At 38.6% G+C, this 18,986-nt stretch overlaps 1 protein-coding gene across 1 annotated transcript in view; it reads left to right on the top strand.

Annotated features, from left to right (window-relative positions):
• LOC139700105 (trehalose transporter 1-like protein) overlaps nt 1-18,986 on the top strand; it is a 131,505-nt gene that overhangs the window by 70,067 nt on the left and 42,452 nt on the right. The gene's annotated exons all lie outside the window — the stretch shown is intronic.

Here is an 18,986-nt window from a genome sequence, read left to right as displayed (position 1 = left end):
TTATATATTTAGAGATTTATTTTCATTAGACTAGCCCAAGGAAAGGAAATGTGGTACAATAAATGAACAAATAATTGGCAGTAGTGGTTGGAGTGATCAGTAATCTACGCTCGAATATTGCCGATGGAAATTAATTTTTTCCTGTCCAAGTTATCCAGAAAGTGCGTAAGAAGATATACGAATATACGTACAGTTTACTCTCAATTATTCGTTTTGCGAATTATCCTTGCTATTCTTCTTCCCAGAGCCTCAAAATTTTAATGAACTTACACTCTTAAAGGTAATTAAGTGCTATCCTTTTAAAAAAATACAAGTTTTAAGCTCATCGATTTTCTTAAAAGTTTTCTATTTTGATAAAAAAATCAAAAGTTACCAAGATTATTTTGATTTCAATTTAAAAATTTTTATACTATCCATATTTTCCCCATTATCGTTTCCCTCGCATTCATTAACCCTAAGTATTCTATATTCTCCTTTATAGCGAGCAAGTATAAATGTATATTTTTACCGTGCAACAAATAAGTCATTTATTATCAACACTGCATTACATCGGCACGTGTACCATATGAAGAACATGAATCCGTATCAGCGATCCTTTGTTAATATTCGTCCTTCGCCAATCATTTGTTTTTCTCCTGGCTACGTGATCGGTTTAGCTTTTTGACAATACGTTCTGCTAGTCAAGTAATTATAGTTCTGTGTTCAAGTAAAAATTTGATACCACACTTATAAAAATGGCTTAGAAACAGAAGAAAATGTACTTCTAATGGTAATGGTAATGCTAATGGATGCATGGTGAAACGCAGATAATCGACAGTTTACTGTGTATGCAGAGGAATTCTTTCCCTGGTCCTCGATCTCTGCCCGAGCATACATGTGTACCTGAGCATAGAACCCAAATACATACATGCAATATTTTTCTACGAGGTTAAGGATTGGTGTATATTTATTCGATTGTTTCTGACTGGGCTTTGTGGAAGTTCATCTTCATTACTAGAACTACTAGTACCAATATAAAGAACAGTGGAAAAATAAATTGCGTTCTTCATATAATTGGTATATATACCTACCCTCTGCGGGTTTATGAACGATCTTCGTGAAGACGGAACCAAAACTTCCACCGTCCATGTTTCTGTCAACTCTTGTTCCCTTGTATGATTCCTGCCTGTCTGCTTGCCTGCCATTGTAATCCATAATTGGTGACGTACACGTTCGTTAGGTGCTAAGAGCAAAAGCAAGAAGGGCTACTCGAATAAATTTTCAAATTGGATCGGTCGTTGGAAAGATGAAGTCTTTTGAGGAAAATTCCTTACCTAATGAATTTGCTTAGTAAGTGGTTTTAGTAAACAATAAAATAATGTTTCCTTAACATATTACTGTGATTGGTTCGTAAACTACAATAATTAGACCGTGTTGGGGAGTTATGTTCAAAATACTAGCAGTTTCGGCAGTGGTGAAAATGCAATAATTAAAAAAGGCCTAGAGCCGAGAGCATCTTTTTCTTGCCAGCTATTCTCGTCAGCTGTAGTAAAGGTGACACCATCCAAGTCAGTTTGTCACTTGATTCGTGGGCGAGTCAGAGGGCGTTACGGTTGACGCCGCGGTTTTTTCATTCATTTTGACTTGTCACTCGAGAGAAATCAGGGTCATTAGGAATATAGTACCCCCCCTCGAGTTCTGCTTTTGGAGTCCCATCCCTGTCCTTCCACTCCATCCGAGTGCTGCGAAAAAGCCGCAACAGGTGTTTCTCGTCCGCTTAGCGACGACAAGAGACCGTAGTTCCCCCATACCTACTCTTAGGAATAACTCTCCAACCCCTCCCTCAGTCCTCCTTTCCTCTCCAACAGAAGGTGGGAGGACTGCAAACAGAATGAGTCGCGCATTAAGATTGACGAGGCTCAAATTTGGTAAGTTATCGATATGTGGTTATTTATATCGGTTGGCTTTACTACTGAAGTCCAGCTGTTTGCCGTTCATATACTAAGAGACACAGAGTGCGTGGTAGATGTTTACTATAAAGAACTGCCCGACTGTTTCGAACCAAACAAAAAACAGAGCACATTTCTTACCGGATGTGACCACGTCCGTGGTCTCTTTAAAGATAGACTGGGGTATTGTTGAAACAATTTGAGGTCTAAACTGCTGAAAAATATTTTCTTAGATAATTGTTGATCTTTTTCTACAAATTAGCTAAATTATTTTAAAATAATTATTTAGCTATAAAACTTATTCATTCATGCTTGCCCTCTATTTATGTTCGTCAGCAATCATGAATGATTTAATTATTTAAAAAACGAAGAACAGATGAATTATTATCTTTCTCTAGATACTATTTGTGTCACTTCCCACAGTCGGTAACGTTTTCAGTCGGTAAAGATTCCAGATTCATGTAAACGAATGCTCTTGGAAGTAATATTCTTACATTGCGTTGTATTTTAATTACTAATTTGCACTAAATGGAATCCTTAAGTAAAAACCTGTTCAATAAATTGAGTAGCTTCAGGCGGGATGTGGTGGAAGTCGAACATGATGAATAACTGATCGTAACACTTTACCACTTGAATAAAGTTTTTATTTTACGACCGGGATTCAATGTTTTACATCATCATCAGGGCTGATGATGTAATACATCGAAATCTGGTCGTAAAAAAAGTTGTCAAGTGGAAAAGCGCTACGATCAGTTATTCAACCTGTCGAATGATCAGAAATTTGAAGTCTAAATATTATTTCAAGAAGAAGAGTATGGAAACTCTCCAAATTTCATGGGAATTATTCTTCTGAAAAAGATCCTGTGATTATTGGTGTTTTCTAACAATGTTCTCACCCGACTTCTTTAAGAAGGGATAATAGGGAAGAGGAGCAAAAAGGAAGGGTAAGGGCCAAAGAAAAGTACAGCTTAGAAATTAGTTTCCCCAGATTACCGAAGCCGAGGGTATATTTGTCCAAAGCTTTTGTGCTGAAACAAATATTTTCCATTTATTCGACCTAATGATCCACTACAGATTTGTCTGATCACCAAACGGAATAATTTTTCATTTATTGAAAGAAAATTCAAGAAATATTTTGAAAATCTGTAGTCGCGCGTCTTATGTTTTGTGTTGTTATCAGTAATGTTTGATTAGAACATTTTGGGAGTTCTGCCTAGGCCATTAGGCGCAACAAGCGGTTTGGGAATGTGGTGTTGTTAGATTATGTACTTTTAAACGAAAATATTCACCGTTACAACTTTCGGTTGGATTAGGTGCCATCTCAAGCGACATGTTGTAATGATTAACCTTAGAATGTAGGTTTTAAATATGGGAATTACCGCGCAACGTTTTTAGGTATCACTTATGAATTCTTATGCCTGTGAAAATTGCCTATAGACGTTTCTTTGATTAACGCCTTTCTCTTTGGTTTCCAACATTTCTGCCCTCCGCACTTGCCATTCTTTCCCCGTCATCACTGCCGCCCCGCCCGTTTCCCCATCTTCCTTTACCCTTTACCCCGTCTTATAGTCCGGCACTATCAATGCACTCTACTCCTTATCTCTTGCTTTTCGCTATCCTCCTTTTTGAAAGGACTCTTTAATGCTCAGTTTTCAGTATTTTAGCGAGTAGTTTGCATAGCGAGGGGTCATTTAGTGCCATCGCCATATGTTTATCCTCCCCTCTCGTTACATAATGCATCCTTTCAGTGCGTCGCTGCTTGTTTAGTTGCCCTTACCATTCAAGGGAGCTTTTAGTCTCCAACTCCGTAGGAAGATAAGTGGCGACAAGAGGAGCACCTATTGTCACGATTTCACCGTCAGGTATTGCTTCAAACGAGCCTTGAAATTCCATCAATGGCAGCACTTAAGGTCTTGTTTCGTTTTCATGTGAGGCTCAAGTGTGCGATGGATTAGAATGGCAGTGGATTTCTTCAAATATATTCTATGATAGGCGAGGACATTTTATTTCTCAAAATTTTTTTTCCAAACTTATTGCAGTTGTCAGCTGATTGCATCATTAGTTTAGAAGTTTTAATGTGTGAAAATGATGCCGAAGGACCGGAAAAAGCAATTATTGGCTTTAACCTTTCCGAATTCTGTTATGTTAGCACTGGGAATGTAATGCCGCTAAACGAAATGAGGCCCCGCTAAGTATAGTAGGTTTACGATAACCGGCGATAATTGAGCAATTAAAGCATGAATGTTATCCCTGGCATTTAATCATATGTTGTGAAGTATCCATAGCGGCACTTATTCTGTTTGCCTAAAACTTCAAGGTATATTAACTATTATTTGAAATCACACGAGTGAAATACGTAACGAAGTTGGACGAAATGCCCATTGAACGAAAAGGATTTATTCACGATAAATTTTCACGAGATAGCACTGAATATTTGCTCAATATCTTCCATCGTGGTTACTTTTACGTCACATGATTTCTACTTTCTCCTATTTCCTCCTATTGCTTTTTCACGATGAATTGTCTGTGTATAATAGCATTGGATTTCTCATATTTACTTTTGGTAAAGATAAAATAGTTATATTCTTTTTTTGTGGTTGCTGAATAAAACTATTGTTATAGTAAATAATTCTACAAACCAGCTTCATTTTTGATGAATTCATCTAATTTTGACGCAAAATATTTTTCTGGAAAAATTTCTTTGCAAACAACATTACTGTCTCTCTTTTCGGTTCAAGTGAACGGTTCATCGTTACCTGTATGTGATTGATTGCAGTATTTGAAGCATTCCCGTTGATGTATTCGTAAATAATACGCCCCGCACAATTATTTGCATCTTCTAATGTACGGTCGCATTAAAGGCTCCAGAGCTCCACGCTGCGGGAAGGTTATCTAAGAGTGGTGATGGTTTAATTTAGTATATGAATTCCTTGAAAAATATCTATTCTCTTCTTTATAACAGGACTAGACGTTCGTCAATCGATTCCCTGCGACCCTTTATCGCTCGAAAAGTTGGCTCTCTTACCTTAGATTGCCGTCGTGATTCGGAGGGGGCGAGTGATCCGATGAATCCACCTCTCCAAGCATTATTCGAGGAAGGCTTAAGGATATCAAATCCCTTGGAGTTGCCAGATATGGTGGTCACCAAGGTTGTCCCATGTAGCTTTGCAAGCATAATCGATGTATTAATGCATGTTTTTCTGAGTATCTCCACCACATGCATTCGAGTTGCCAGATATGGTGGTCACCAAGGTTGTCCCATGTAGCTTTGCAAGCATAATCGATGTATTAATGCATGTTTTTCTGAGTATCTCCACCACATGCATTCGACAGCCATCACGTATGCATATTTATTTTGTTTTATATCTTCGAGTTCTGCATTTAGGTGTCTTTTTAGTGCTGTAAGTTCGGTTTACGCCTTATTGTGTGCCCTGGTATATGGCTGGGTTTTTCAATACGTAACCTGGAAGAATGCTTGATTAACGTTGTCTAGGAATAGAAAAGAATGATTTACTCAAGTCAACATTTGCTTATTGTTGTAATTAAAACTTTTCTAATATTTTTGCATCTAAGTCAAATTTAATCACAGAATGAGAATATGATGGGGCGCAAACGGGTCTTCCGGCCCAGAATCACTCTTAAAATCCAAGAAAATATTCACGTAGCGACTAGAAATTTCTTACACTTTACAATCCCCCTCACGTGATGCGTAGCAAATCAGAGGGACTTAAGCCTAGCACGTGTTTTGTCTTGCTTGGGACTTAATGTTTATATTTTCGCCTAGGGCATGAGATCGCGAAAAAGTAAACTTCCGCTGTCCGTTAATCTCTCTCCTTATCAACTCTGCGAGTTTAATCTTGAAAACCTGCGCCCCCTCTCGCTCGCTCAACATCTACTTGTACGCCGTTCTTTCCTTTCTCTTTATCTTTCTCTCCTCTTGACACTTCTCCTTCTTCCTCTTCTCCCATTTCCCACTTCCGCATGTTCTTCAACCCAGCTCCCTTCTCCGGCACCAGTCGCCCTAACGCTTTTCCTTCCGGGCCTCGGTTAAATATTTCCTCCTCTTCGCCAATTTTCTCGCACTGCCATTATCTTTAACATCCTGCTGCGGTTCTTTTGGCACCATTTTTCATCTTCTCTTTCCATTGATCTCGCTTCTACAGCCAGGCAGTTTCTGGCGCAGGATAGCTATGGCGTCGTCGGAGATGCGATTAAAACCCCTTCCCTCCGACCATCTAGTCTTAAGGTACTACTAAAGAGAATCAAACTCCATTCCACGTGCCGCCCCACCGGGTAATGGATCCCGAACTGTGCGTCCTGAATACACGAGAAGGTGAAGAATAGCGTTGAAAATAAAAAAGAATCAGTAAAGGAAATTGTGTATCAAATCCTAGGAATCATCTTTTATTAATCAATTCCAATGACACTGAGTGATTGATTGGCTTTGGATTAATTATGTTCTTATTTATGTGAACTAAATCTTATCTTTTTTTAACTTTAGTTTCAACTCAACTCGATAACTGACTACACCGTCTTTCCTAAATACGTAGACATTTTGATTAAATATATTTTCATAATCCTTTATGTGGCCACTTTTAGTTATTTGTTTTTCTGAATTAATACTCTGGTAAGCGCATGGAAATAATTATAGCTAATGTAGACGTCTGTGGAAATAGTTTAAACCGTGAAGGATATCATAACCCCTCCGCGTATTCTTCTACGGAATCGGACTAATTGGACTGCGCGGATGACCAGCAGAATATTTATAATTGTATTAAAATACTACCGGACGAAGGGAGAATACCTTCTTGAGGGATGTACTAGTTCGTTCAGAATAAGTGAATCTTGAACTTCAGCCCCTTTATAATAGCCGTCAGAGATGGGAGCAACGAGTGTATTCTTTTGTAATATATAGAGATTAGTAATTCCAATAATTATTGCTTTTTCCGCCATATTCCTTGTTCCGGCAAAAGCACGGTGTGTGGTATGCAACTCTGAAAGAAGGTCCATAGTACTATATAAAATTCGGAATTATAATCTCAAAGACTAAATATGACCGCCAGTGATAAAGTTCGCAGTTTTTTTTATGGCAGTAAAATTTCCAATTGGTTCTTGCAATGCAAAAATTTTTCATTCAAATATATCCTCCCTAATCTCGCTGTTTCGAATTCCTAGATTCGAACAGAGCTTTTGTTCCTTGGCTACAAATGTAAATTACGCCATTGATGAAGTATATTTAGTCTATGATAATACACGAAATTAATCGTGTACGGCCATTAGGACTTATGAGTGTACACGGGACAAAAAATGACTTATGTACTGTAAATAAATATATTATAAATTTCTTCGTGGCCCCAACATTTGACCTGGACTTTTTAATTATTCAAAAACTTTGTAAAATTGTTGTAAAAATCACTATTTTTGGTCGATCCCGATGCTTATATGCAATTCTGAAGTGAATCACTATTATTCTCTTTAATGACCGTTCATTGTGGACATCCATGCGTTCTCTTTACTTTTAGCCGTAGCCACGATTCGTACGTTTCCGTGCTCCTTCCACCGTGTCCGATACTTACCTGGTGGTGATCTCATGCGTTGTCCCTCTAGTGCGTCTCACCCCATCATGCTTGCGCTACAAGCTCTTGAAAGTACGTGAACTCGATTCGAGCGGTGACAGAAGTCCGATCGGAACCTCGGAGTGGGACCCTCAAGCAAATGTTTTGCCCTCCCATCGAAGTACTCCAATTACGTGACCTGGATGAATCAAGGAAGTTCATTGAAAATGCGTTGAAATGCCAAGATATTTTTGTGAAATATATGTTATAAATTTGCTATAACGCGAGCTGAGATTGTACGGATATAGGTACGTATGTAAGATTTCGTTAAAAACGCCGCTAAGATTTTCATAAAACTTCGTATCTTCAGAGTTTGTGTATGAGACATTCATTGAGTGGACTTCAGTCTTAGAACAATTATTAAAGGAGCAAAAGTACCGAAAAGTGCATGTAAAATGCGTCACGTTTACGAAATCGGAGCCTCATTCGCCTTCATTCCACTTCTTGTCATACAGTCATACATCCTGTTGTGCGCTAACTTGTTGCGAGGTTTTTTGTCGGTTTTTCTGTGAGGGCTCTTCGTTATTTCTTCTGTTTATGATCGGAGAGGTTTTAGCGTCAGTTTTATCACTCGTAGTGCTAGAATAGTGGTGAATATTAAGAAAGAAAAAATGCTTTTGGGTAGAACAATGAAAAACAGGGTGAATAGCCCAACAGTAGACAAAGAAAGAGGTTGCGGAGATCAAACGAAATGTACCTCAATAATAAGGAGAAATAAGGAGATGCAGGAGAAATAGGGTACTAAGCCATGTCATTAGGGAACAATACCGACCTAACCTCCTACAATTTAGTTGCTCTAAGTAATCATACTTACATGCTACATATATTATGAATTTATGACGCTCAAGGCTTGATGCTTTAATGCCATATGTGAGCATTATCTTTAATCATTTTTCAAGCTGTACAGATCAATTGCTGGTTTTAGGATCTGCTGTTATTAAGTAAGAGAAAAATTAAATCTATTCAGTAACCCACATATGCTGCAGGGACATTTAGAGGGTATCAAAGATTTGGCGATTAAAGACTAGGATTTATTCGGAACCAGCGAAATGGTTCCGATGAGAGAGGATTGACTGAACTTAGAGATATTTAAGTAGGGTACATTGAAGCTATATGTTAAAACACTATTCTTATATGCGTACGTAAAGTAGGCGGCGAATTAGGGAAATAAATTATTGGTAACGGGAAATATGACGATGAAAAACTAAGAATTTTGTTCCACATATGAGTATAATCTGTGTTCATAGAAGTCGTATTTAAGTAAACAATAATTTATAGTCATGGCATAACTCTATTTTTTATAATATTTGACCCCCATTGAATTTCGCCTGGTGCTTCAACTACCATGCAGTCGGCATTCATCTGATGATATCGCAATGTTTATTGAAGAGGAGCGTAAAAATAGGATAAAACTTAGTTACATATGTTCAAATATATTCTTATTATTGTTACGCCATGACGTAGTTTTTTCTTATAGCGTCATTAATCTGTTAATTAAAGAGCATTGAATTGCGGTTTCCCTGTGTGATGTGGCTGTCATGGAATTCTCTCTTGGAATAATTTCTATTTTCACTGTAAAACTTGGAATGGCCAAGCAAATGGTCCAGAAGTCTTAGCAATCCTTATTATTAACGTGTATCATATGGATATCTGGAGGCATAATATCCGAAAACATGCGGTAGTCTAGTGTGTAATTATCCCCTGCAACACACCATAGCGGTAGCTCCATGTGTAAACAAATATAAGTTATTACAGGTAGACCCATCTAAAACTAATTTGTCTTTAACTATGGGAGGTACCACCCCAAGATTTTTTCCCTTCCTTTCCACCATTGATCGCTCTCTACATACCAGCAAAATATTGCTTTTGCAATTCTAAGCCCCGGAATGAACCCAGTTCCCTGAAATATCTTGTCATCAGAACGGAAATAGATGCAGATTTCCCTAAGAACTGTTTTTCCCGATCTGGAGAGGTGAAGAAATTAATTGTGCAAAAGGTTTACTTAAACATTAACCTGTGGGCGGTGATTTTACTTTGTCTGTTACTTCGGCCATGAGCTTCTCAGCAAATATAACCATGCACGCTGGAATGCTACTTGATTTCTTACGAGCTGACAAATTTGAATGACTTTTAATGTTCGTAAATAACTTGAACCGTACTTCACTACATTGCAATATACTTGTTTGTGGAACTTAAGGATTGCTGTTGAGCCGAAGGCACTCCTAGTTCATTGAATAATTTATTCATTGGTGTTGATAGGTTGAATTATTGGTCAATCCATGGAAGTTATCTTTTACAAGGATGGAGTGAAATGAGGAAAAAACATTTTAAGATACTAGACAATAATTCACTGCAGTATACGTATATTGGGCAATGATAAAAACATCAAATATCAGTGCAAAAGTAGTAATTCGTGAGCGATGTTCAACTTCATCAAGGTACCTAGTTAATTAGTTATGGTTCTTCCTTTTAGCTCCTTTTATACGAGGGTCATCCGGAAAGTAGTACCCGTTCGTGCCGCATGAAGTGCTGATGACGCGAGTAGCCGCTGGACGAGGTCAGATAGCTTCAGTGGCTTGTCTGCCTTCTCTGAGCCAAGTTGCGTGACGCTAGCATTGCCTGTGTTGTTTCTGTGATTGTTTACAATGTTTAAAAAAATTGAGAACGCCGCCAGTTGTGAAGTGAGGGCAGTGATTAAATTCCTCAATGCAAGAAACGTTCGCCCATGTGATATTCATCGCCAATTAAAGGAGGTGTATGGAGACAATGTAATGGACGAGTCGTCTGTTCGGCGGTGGTGTCGCAACTTCAACATGGGGAGGGGGAACACACACGACGATGAGCGTTCGGAGAGACCGTCTGTCATTACAGACCAACTGGTGAGCTCAGTTGACGAATTCGTGAGGAACGATCGGCGCGTCACAATTGATGACATCTGTGAGCATTTTCCCAATGTTTCTCGAACAATTGTTCATGAAATTGTTAAACACCATCTGCATTATGCAAAAATTTGTGCAAGATGGGTCCCTCGCGTATCTCAATGAGCTGGCGGCGAAGGACTATGCAGCAGGAATACAGAAACTTGTCACACGTTATGACAAATGCCTTAATTTGCTTGGAGATTATGTTGAGAAGTAGTTTAAAGTATCCTCTTTCAAATAAAATTTTTTATGTTTGTTAATATTTACTTTTGTGTCTTTATTTCACGAACGGGTACTACTTTCCGGATGACCCTCGTATCATTAATTTCTATCATAATAATTTATTCAATATCATCAAAAAGTTTTTAAAACATTTATTACAGTTTGCTGTGGCGAAACGGAAATTGGCTATTTTCCTGTGAGGGAAAATTTGGTGAAATTTTTTTCATCCTCCAAGACGAGAGAATCACAGTTTTACCCGGTGTAGTAATAAGAGTATTTATCTGAGAGAGGTATTTAAAAAAGCAAATAATCCTGATGAACATGATATTCCTCTTCCTCGTGTAATGCTTCATTTCCCGTTCCTTAATTTTACGTCATCCAATTACAGTAATTTTTTTAATTCGGTCAGAGTGATTTCTGTCCCCTCAGGTTCTGGGAAATGATGAAGAAAGCGCAATAATTATCCTCAGAAATCACCTCTAACACGCAACCATGGAGTCCGGAAAGATTTCTTTTCCATCTCTAGGTGTCGCAGCTGAATCCAGCGCTCCCCATCTGCGGCATTGGCATTTGGCCCGGGCAGACACCCATCCTTTTCGCAGTAGCCACTCCTTTGGAAAACAATGACGGCATTCTACTAATTAAAGATTACTAAGCCTTGGTTAAGTTTCTTATCTATGTCGCTTTCACGCTCACAGTTTGATTTGGATGAGTTTTCTTTCGTATATTCTGTCCGCTTTTATTGTCTTTTATTTAATTGTATCCTCATTCCATTTTCACTTTCTTAAGTTTTCCTCACCTTTCATCATTCCTCCCATTGACGCGACGGCGAGAGAGGTCTCATATTTATGATTATTCACTACCTCGAGAAATTAGAACTGAGATCTGAAATAGGCGGTTATTTTTCGCGCATTTGTAAAAGTGGGATCTCCTGTACTTTGGGCTCGCTATTGTTTAGCGGTACGGTACCCCATCACACGATCACAATATTGGGAGGAAGCATGTTATGTAGGTTCCACTGAATGACATTAGAACCTAATATTAGCCACATTCTACTATTCTTTAGCTATTTTTCCGTCTTGTTCTCTCACTCTCGCTCACATTTATTTCTGTGCTAGAGATGAGTGTTTTCTCTTTTGTTATAGACGATATTAGTATTTGTCGATCAATTTTGGCGATATTGAATTGTGTGCATAAATTAATTCCTCAATTTTTGTTCTTTTCGCTCTGTCCGCATTATTGGTTCGTAAATGGTTACGCTAATTAAATAGTAGATAGAAATTATCTAAATTTTTGCTGATGCTCGTTATTTTAAGGGTTTCCTCGGGAAATGTCTAAAATGAGAACGGAGTGGAGTTCCACGAGTGATTTCATATATTGGTCTCTCCATAAGCTCAGTTATTCACGCTTTTTGACGCAGAAGATTTAGAATGCGGCATTAGTTAGTAGCGTCCAACGACCGAATAATTACAGAGAAGCCGGAAATATTATAAAAGTTGTATGCAAGTAAAGAATGCCAAAGTTAAAAATTTTTAATGCCAATCAAATGAAAATACAGACGTTCATTTCACCATTCACTATGTACTTGTATGTAGGTGCGCAATATAGGAGAAGTACTAGTAATGGGATCATACGTGCATTTCACCTCCGCTCGCTCGTTCTTCTGATGCTCGTTGCCAATTCCCTTCAGCGTGGCCCTTCCGACGCCACTACCTAGCAATTCACCCGGGTTTACTATCTCCTGTTCTCGAACCGCTTCCGGGACGTCGATAGCTGTTCGTTGAATAAACTGCTTCCTTGTTTTTGACAATTTCGTCGTTTTTCTCCAGATAAAATGCAAATTTTGACTGAATATTTCTGTTTTCTCTGCCAATTAAAGCTCTTATTCATGCGTCTGTGAAGGGTAACGACTACATTATGTATGTAGGTGAAATAAACATGGAGAATATTTGTGTGATTTGAAAAATTTAGTTTTTTCAGTCTTGTTTGGTCGTTTTAAAGTTGATATCTTTAGTTTGCATCCAGATAGTGACAAAACAAATGGTAGTAGTGTTTAGGGGAGGCGACCGACAGCTGAGGTCATTTGCGCCATGGGGGATGGACAGGAAAGGATGAAGGGGTGAGAAACCCGACGTCGGCATTAGCCTACTCTTAACGAAAGGCGCCAATCGGTCCGCAGTTTAACGTCCCATCCGACGGACTCACTCAAAGTGCCCTCCACAAAGCACCTCAAGTTGGGATCGAGTTACCTCTGAAAAATATTCAACACCGCCGCGATTCGAACCCGGGCCCTCTGGATAAGAAGCTAGTACGTTAGCCCCAGCACCATCTCGATCCCACACATAAAAAAAAACAAATGTTAGATTAGAAGTTCATTTACACTACTTCGGCACTTTCAATGAAGATTGCAACCATTAATAGTTTATGTATTCATACGTATACACCTGTTATCTCAGAAAAGGTATTTTTATGCCGTTAATTGGTAACAGCTGTTCCATACAAGAGGCAACTTAAGACATTTAGGAAACGTATTGCCAACATGCAGTTTAGCAATCAACTGTATGAGAGTTTTCTTTGATTAATTACGAGTCATTAATCTTTGGACATTTGGAAAATAATTAACTAGAAAGTGATTTAAAAGATTTCTTTAAAGCTAAATGCTCTAAGTAAAGTCTATTTACCGATTGGAATCCTTTGTAACAAACTTAATCTATCTTAAGCCAGAAACGAGGGCAGGCGCTTGCAAAAATCATTTAACCACAGTATTTGGGACTGAATCTGTGCCGTGATTAGTGTAGTAGCATCTCACGAAGATGTATTAACTCCCCAAACATAGTTGGATTCTTCAATAATTTATACTTCCCTCAAAACGACCGCTGGGCACCTTTCGTCAAGGGTGATGCAATGTCAACGTCGGGTAATTTCCCGCCAATTTATATCTTTTCCATATAAAAACTATTTTTTAACTTGCTTAACTCCCCAAATACTGTAAAAACGTTCTCTGGGAATATTTTCGCGCATATTTCTCTAAAAAAGTTTATTGCACTGCCATATATGTATGCACACCCTGCCAGCGACTGATTGGTGTATTTTGGGGTGTCAGACACCTGTGGAAAAGGAAAATGAATGGAAGAGTGCTAAGATTGGGTTTGAAAAACTGTGTCGCTGTTCTGACATAATGTTTGCGGTACAACTAGTTCCTAAATCAATGAATTATGACCTCTCTGTCTCTTTTTCAATCTATGGTCCTAACGGTATGGATTAGAATAAGTTTGGGCCTCGTAGGTATAACGCCAGATTTGAACCCAGTAATACTAAAATATTGGCATAATTCCGTTATAGCGTAATTTATTAAGTTCTCTAACAATTCCAAACTCAGGTATGAAGTTTTAATATAATCGATTTGCAATAAATCGGAATGTCTTAAACCTCTCGCTATCACAGATTAATATAACTTATTCCCTCAGGCTTAAATTTGTCGAATAGGTTAATTATAGTGAAGAATAGTGTGAGTAGTTGTGAAAAGTAGAATATTTTAAGTTGAGCTGGGAACATTGCATATCATTTGATTAGGTGTGCACAATCGAAAAAAGCATAAGAGTATTTCATTACAATGTGAGAAAGCGAATGAAATTTCGTCATTACATGCCCAAACCAGTGTAGGGTATAATACTAGATTTTATTCTCAACATACGATCGCTTATTAGCGCAGGTCTCACTTGTCGGTGTGTGAGGGAAAAGAAAGATTTTAGGGAGAAACAGCCTTCAATTTAATGAGAAACTCCCTAGTATAGTGGCCAAAGGAGGGGTTGAGCTGGGCCGTTGACCCAAAAATCATCCTTTCCCCTACATTTCGCGTCCCTGAAATTTCCTCGTAGTCCCCACTCTGCGTTTCGGCATCCATCGAAAACTTAAGCGCTATTCTTTCGCGCTTGGCTCTTTTTGCGCCGACCTCTTTCCTCGCCTCCCTCCTCCCCTCCCTCCCTCTCCCACCCTTTCCTCTTTCCGCCCATTTCAGGAACTTCGCGAGAGAAGGTGGGCGGGGTGAAGAAGGGGCGAGTAGGGGAGTGGGAGGCGAGCGGGGAATGGGGCGGGTGGGAAGGGGTGTTTCCCTTCCACAACACGTGGTTCACTCGTGCTCATGGCGTGGACTCTGATCTCTCTTCTTCTGCATTTCGCACTCTCTCTCTCTCTTTCCGTTCCCCGAAGTGACTTGTTTTTCTTGGCTATCTCAACCGCCCTCTGCTGCTTTATGCTCTCTTGTCTTCCCTCTTTACCTACGACTAACCTACCTGAGTCGATGCATTGCGTGTCGGAAATGTTGAATTCTATTTCGAATTCGGATTTAATCAATGATTTAAAATCTCAATAAAGTATCGAAACATTAAGTGCTGTGAAAGCAAGTCATTTCCAGATTTTTTTCTGTGTTAAACACTTTGTTATGAGTTCTACTAGCTGTGGTGAGGTTTAATGCCGTTGTACACTGAAATTAACGTTGCTAAAAGCTAGAAAATTGTGCTGTCAAGGGCACGTAAGCCTACGAAGAACATTTTTATGAATACGTTGGGGTGGCTTCTCGTCGCGGTGGCTAGTGTGCCAGCTTGGTTCGAATTTCAGACGTGGCATATTTTTCAACGGAATTTTGATTCCTACTTGGGTGTCACCTGCAGGTCAACTGCAATCCTCAGTATGTGTAATCGGACGTGAAACCGTGGATACCCATGGTATCTTAGTAAAAAGTAGGCTAATACCGACGCAGGGTTTCCCTTCGTCCTTTCTTTCCTGCCTTAAGCATTACACTGCCCCGACTGGATATATTTTCTGTAATTTTTTAGAAAAGGGTCACCTCCCGTAATAGCTTCTTCCATGCGCGTTCAAAAATCCACGTGAAATGCATGCAGATGTGAAACGCGCAAGGAGAAACTATGTTTTAGCTAACTTCGAATACAAGATTGCAAGAATGACCTGGAAGTTGGGAACGTATCTATTTCGCTGTGGGAGGTGTATCTTTTTGTTGGAAAGGGAACGAAACCGATGAAAATAGGGCCTAAGATGAAAGGATAAGGATATGAGTACTCTATCATGCTAAGAGCCCTTTTATAACCGTCAGGAAAACCAAATTCATCGTAAACTTCATTCATTCAAGTTTGATTGATTCGATTTTGAAATTGAATTTCATTTTTTAAAATAGATATGCGAATGCAGGTGCATCGGAAATACAATTTTTGGGCGTGGGGATAAACTTTTAGGTTAAAGGTGGATCAAACATCTCTTTTTGCTCGCTCCTCGATGATACCTCTGTTTTCTCGACATGAAGTGCTTCTAGAAATGTCAAGAAGTGGTGATAACTGAAGAAATCCAGGACTGTGTTATTGATTTAAATAAGGGGAATGTCGGGATTTTATTCAAATGTTCACCCATTTATAGACACAGGAAAAAAAATGTTGCATTTCTCGTAAAATGAATTCATGCATACATACTCGTAGAGTTTAATTTAATATGAGTATTCGCACGCTATAATCCACACCCGTCGGCTGGTGATGTTGATTCGCAGCTGGGGTGCGGTCGTTAGGCCCCTTACCTTCTACCTTAGGCCGGTGGAAAATTTTGTGGCGTTAAAGGAGACGGCGAGGGAGGCCAAGCGGGGAAGGAAGGCTAGGTGGGGGAGGAATCAGGCGGCGGGGGATACTTCTGTTTTGAAGGGAGAGGGAGGGACTGTCTTAAGCTGGCATGAGATGAGGAAGTGTCGGGAAGAGGGGAGGAGGCCAGGGAAGGGTTTCTCCTCTGGGAGGTTTAAGGAAGAGAGGGAGAATGGAGGAGACAGAGCGGCTCCTTCCCATTTTACCTCCTCCCTCCCCCGCAGCTGCCTATCCTTCCGCCCCCTCCCGGCTACCTCCCTCAATCCCCCACCCCCAACTCTGCCACCCCAGGCTTTTATTTTCTCCCTCTCAGAACTTCGTCATCCTCATCTTGCCCAGGCAACAATATGCTCCTCACCTCGGTCGCGTCATCCTTCCAGTGCGTCAACGCACGGTTCGTCTCGCGCAGTCACTGCTTTGACACTCTTGTTTTGCATGTTTTACGCCGGCCTTCATCAACTCTTCGGTTTCGTAGGTTTCCATCGTGTTTTAGTCCCGGTTCCCCGCGGAGGCATCTATGAATGTATACTTTCCTATTTACTCATTGAATGTAATGATAACCTCCGTTACTCTAAAATGGACTTGTTCTTGCTTTCCACTCAATTTAAGCCATTTGACGACCGTGGAAACTGAATGGTCTCATCTTCGTTTCTATTTCAAACTAGGCATTCACTAATCCCCTCAAGGTGTTGCAGCAGCTAGTTGTTGGCCTTCATGTTCTAGCCATTAGTTCAAACCCCGACTGGTACAGATTTGGCAACATCGGTTTGCCTCATCTCTCACTCGAATATCGAGAGAAGTACATGAAAACCATGTCAACATTTTCAAGCTAGTAAGGAGTTGAGCTCAGAGCTATGAGACATTCGGAAAAAGAGAAGTACATGTGTAGTTTCCTTACTCTTGTATTACCTCGACCCTTTTATAATTGTGAAGGGGAAGTTATAATTAATTTAGTACTTCAAAATTTGAAAGCAAAGGAAAATGCCCGAAAATTTTGAGATTATTTGCATTAAACAGAACATAATCTACACACAAAAAATGCTATTGTGTAAGTTGTGATTCATTAAGATAGAAATTAATTATATTATTATTCTGGCCAAATTTAATGATTAATGTTGCTAATAATAGATTGTTTAATTGATATAATATTCAAGACCTGGCAGTTGGAAATTATTATGAAATTTGATATTTCTCTTGTCACATTTAGCTGTAAAAAAATTTATTTTTTGGATCGTTATAAACGGATGATTTCTTGAAAGATGAGGTTTTATGTATTTTCAACTTTTTCTTCTTTGTTTATTAGTAGATATTTTATCTTTGGAAAAAGTTTCCTTATCATTACATCCGATGGAAAATATTTTCGATTCCTTAAAAACATTGGTGTGTAAATATTGCGTCGTAATGGAAGCATTTTTCGACTCGTTCAAATTTTCGACTTATATTAAAGGAAATGATTATTTTTTAACGTGAGACTATTGACTCTTATTTTTTTTTGAATTAACGGATGCTATAAATATTTACGTCCCTATTTTGCGTATTCGTCCAGAATTAACATTTTACTGCGCGAGGAGACAACATAAGAGCTCGTGTAGCTTACCTGACAGAAGGCATAGTAAGGTTTGCTACTTTAACGTTGAGAACATTTGATAAATCATTTCTTGAAACTGACGGTATTAGACGTGAAAATCAAGCAGTGACTTAGAATTAATGTGCGAGCGTAATAATCTAAAGTTACTCCGATTTAATATCATATAAATTACTGATGGCGGAAGCTTCCTATCAAATGTTTATCATTTCAAAATATTTTCTGTGTTATTATAGATAGCGATTTACCGTATCGATGCTTGTATAAACTCTTGCGGCTTCAGTCACTATTTTCTTTTTTTGATATATACCTAGATTTTTTTTGCAATATTTTAGTAATTCGATCACGTATGTCCAAAAAAATTAACATCTTTTACATGAACAAATACATTATTTTTTGCATAAAAAGTTATTTCGATTAAAATTTCAGTTGTATTTCGCGTTGAGTTCTTGACGCTAACAACTGCTTTGCCATCGAAGGGATCAGTAGGTATTTTACATTCCATTATAGTTTTGATCCCTTATTTTTATTCAATAGAACACATTCTTAGGTTACATTCTCGACTTCGCGCCAGGAGAAGGGCAGTTTATGTATATTGCAAAATATACTAATTGGACAAATAATAGCAATTATTGCATTTAACTCGGCTCTGTATACATGTCTGGAAAATTTATATAAAATGAAAGAAAATATTGTTTATCCTGTTTGTAGAAGAATCCTATAAATGCAGTTAGGTTAACTCTTACAACAGAAATTCAAATAAATTCATGAACATATGAATGATTTCAAAATTCCTTGCCAATATTTTGATGGCACGTTAATTGAGGATTGGATGAGGACAATGGATTCCAAATTTCCCTATAAATTCTATTTTATTGTAATTCAAAGCAAAAGTACTGTCATAAAGTTCATAGTAATCATTAATATGTCTCAATCCTGGAAACCATTGCTTCGGTTCTCGCTGTGCTAATTAATTTTTATCATATTGATTAAAGCAAGACTATTATTGAGAAGGGGAAATCGGGATTAGTAGTAGTAGAAAGGAAATAGTTCCTCTCCCTCCGTTTTCTTTTAGG

Source organism: Hetaerina americana, unplaced genomic scaffold, assembly GCF_022747635.1.
Source record: "Hetaerina americana unplaced genomic scaffold, ioHetAmer1.1.p SCAF_10, whole genome shotgun sequence".
NCBI classification, from domain to species: Eukaryota; Metazoa; Arthropoda; class Insecta; order Odonata; family Calopterygidae; genus Hetaerina; species Hetaerina americana.
This window is presented reverse-complemented; position numbering and strand designations above follow the sequence as displayed.